Raw genomic sequence first — 3,201 nt, forward strand, 5'->3', positions numbered from 1 at the left:
CATAGAATGGAAAGAATAATATCGAGAAATGTGTTGTGTTATTTTAATTCATTGTGACGTGTATATATATATATATATATATATATATAGATAGATTGGATAATGTTTTCCACAAAGGTACTAAAGTCAAAAATATCAAATTTTATTGGATAATATTTTTCACAAAGGTACTAAAGTCAAAAATATCAAATTTTATTTAATTTTGGCACACATGAAATGAGAAGAACACCAAAATGTGTTGTGTTGTTCTGATTCATTGTGGCATATATACATGCAAATTAGATAATACTTTTCACACAAGCACTAAAACCAACAATATCAAATTTTATTTAATTCTCACTTATACGTTTAATTATTTCATTTTTAAAAATTTTATTTTAATCTAAAATTTCATATTTGATAGTATAGTCTTTATTAATCTATTGTTATTGCTGATAAAAAAAAATTACTAATCTATTTTTTTAAATATAATTTAAAACATATTTTTATAATTTTGTTATCTTTGATTTAATTAAAAAAAATTGTCTGGGATGCAATTGGAGAGTACACATAAAAAGGAAAGAACAAACAACGAGAAATGTGTTGTGTTGTTCTGATTCATTGTGACGTATATACATGCAAATTGGATAATACTTTTTATAAGGACGCTAAAGCCAACAATATCAAATTTTATTTAATTCTGACTTATAAATTTAATTATTAAATTTTTCAAAATTGTATTTGAGTGTAAATCTTCATATTTGATAGCATAGTCTTTATTAATTTATTGCTGATGAAAAAAATTTACTAATTTGTTTCTTTTAAATAGGATATAAAACATATTTTATAATTTTGTTATCTTTGATTTAATTAAAAAATTCTCTGGGATGTAACTGGAGAGTTCACATAGAATAGGAAGAATAACTAGAGATGTGTTGTGTTGTTCTGATCCATTAGGGCGTATATACACACAGATTGGATAATGCTTTTTATAAAAGTATTAAAGCCAATCATATCAAATTTTATTTAATTCTGACCGACATAAAATGAGAAGAATGACCAAGATGTGTTGTGTTGTTCTGATCCATTGTGACATATATATATATTGTTCATACCCTGCCCCAACACTAAGGCCCAGGTCCAAACGAAAAGACCCAGTCCAAAGGATTGAGCCTCACCCCACACCGACCTTCCCCTAAAGAAGTCGGTCCTCACTACGACTTGCTCTGAAGAAGTCGGGGACGAAGATTAGCTGGCAGATAAACCCTCATTCACATGAGTAACTGCCCCTAAGATCTCTCAACCCACTTCCAGGAGCCATATCCCAACTTCCCTAAGATAAATGGATGGTTATCCACCTTAAAAGGCGGAACTACTTCAACGGTGGTTATTGGCTCACCGCTATAAATACACTGACACTCCTCAGGTATCTCTAAGTCCTAATACTCTTTAGACCTGCTCACGCCCTTGCTGACTTAGGCATCGGAGTGTCTTTGCAGGTACCACCCCCATTCACTCGTATTCACAAGTCGGACGGAGGCTCTAAAGACGCGAATCCGCTCGAAGGCTTCCTTCCATAGACGATTGGGCCAACCCAGCGAGTCCAACCCAATAATCTCCGGTTACCCATCGTAACATTGGCGCCATTGCCGGGGAACCGAGAGATCAACCAGTAATGGCGGACAAATCACCGGAAGATGGTCATACGGCGTCTGATTCCGAGCAGGAAAACCTGGACACCGGAAACAACGACGCGAATCCAACTCCTCACCAGGAGGCCAGCGATCAACATCGAGAAGGCACCTCTGGGTTTAAAAATCCAAAGGTAAACTCCTCGGATGGACGAGAGTCAGGAAAGGAAGGGCCACCCCACGCAACCGAGCTAATGGGGTTGGTCCATGGCCACCAAGGTCGTTTGGAACAGTTGAGACAGGAGTTAGAACGATAACGAGAGGCGGAGCAAAATCTCAGGGAAGAGATAGAGCGACGAAAAGAGTTAGAGAAAAAACTCTTAAGACTAGAATCTTCTCTGAAAAGTCGGAACTCCCGTGGCGACCGAGAAGAGTCGCCCCTGGGAGGAGAAGATCCGTTTAGTGAGGACATCATGAGGGCAAAAGTTTCAAGAAACTTCAAAAGCCCTGATATGAACCTCTATGACGGAACCACAGATCCGAAGCATCACTTAAGCAATTTTAAAAGTCGGATGTATCTAGCTGATGCTTCTGATGCAACTCGCTGCAAAGCCTTTTCGACTACCTTGTCAAAAGCGGCGATGAAGTGGTTCGACAGCCTCCCACCGAGATCAGTCACCAGCTTTGAGGACCTCTCGAGAAAATTCTTGATGAGGTTCTCCATCCAAAAGGATAAAGTAAAACATGCGCCGAGACTCCTGGGAATAAAGCAGGAGGTCGGAGAACCTTTGCGGGACTATATGGAAAGGTTCAATAAAGCGTGTTTAGAGATTCAAGACCTGCCCACGGAAGCTGTCATCATGGGGTTAGTGAATGGACTTAGAGAAGGTCCCTTTTCACAGTCCATATCAAAAAGGCACCCCACCTCCCTGAGCGATGTACAGGAAAGAGCAGAAAAGTACATCAACATGGAGGAAAATGCCAGACTACGAGAGCCGAGTTGGCGACCTGGGCATTCCCACTCTGCAAAAGAGAAGGAAAGAGAGCCCAAGAAAAAAGAAGAACTCGGCCTCGACAGGCCAAGGAAATATCACTCTTATACTCCTTGAAAGATTTCCATGGTGGATGTATACAGAGAGATCTGCAACACTGAAAGGCTGCCACCTCCCAGGCCCATTAAAAATAAAAAGGGAGGAAGTCGCAGCGATTACTGTGAGTACCATAAGATCTATGGTCATTCAATAAATGATTGCTACGACCTTAAAAATGTGATAGAAAAGCTGGCCAGAGAGGGTCGGCTTGATAGATATCTCATGGAAAGGTCGGACAATCACGGGAAGAGAAAGCGAGAGGACGGGGACAGGAGAGACCCACCACCACAAACTCCCGAGAGGCATATACATATGATCTCGGGAGGATTCGCGGGTGGAGGACTCACCAAGTCCTCTCGCAAGAGACACCTCAAGTGAGTTTACCAGGTCGGGAGTGAAGCACCCGACCTCCCCACAATCTCATTCACAATGGAGGACGGGCAAGGAATAATCCCTGGACATGATGATCCAGTGGTGATAACCATGATCCTAGCTAATGC

Source organism: Arachis hypogaea, chromosome 13 (genome assembly GCF_003086295.3).
Source record: "Arachis hypogaea cultivar Tifrunner chromosome 13, arahy.Tifrunner.gnm2.J5K5, whole genome shotgun sequence".
Lineage (NCBI taxonomy): Eukaryota > Viridiplantae > Streptophyta > Magnoliopsida > Fabales > Fabaceae > Arachis > Arachis hypogaea.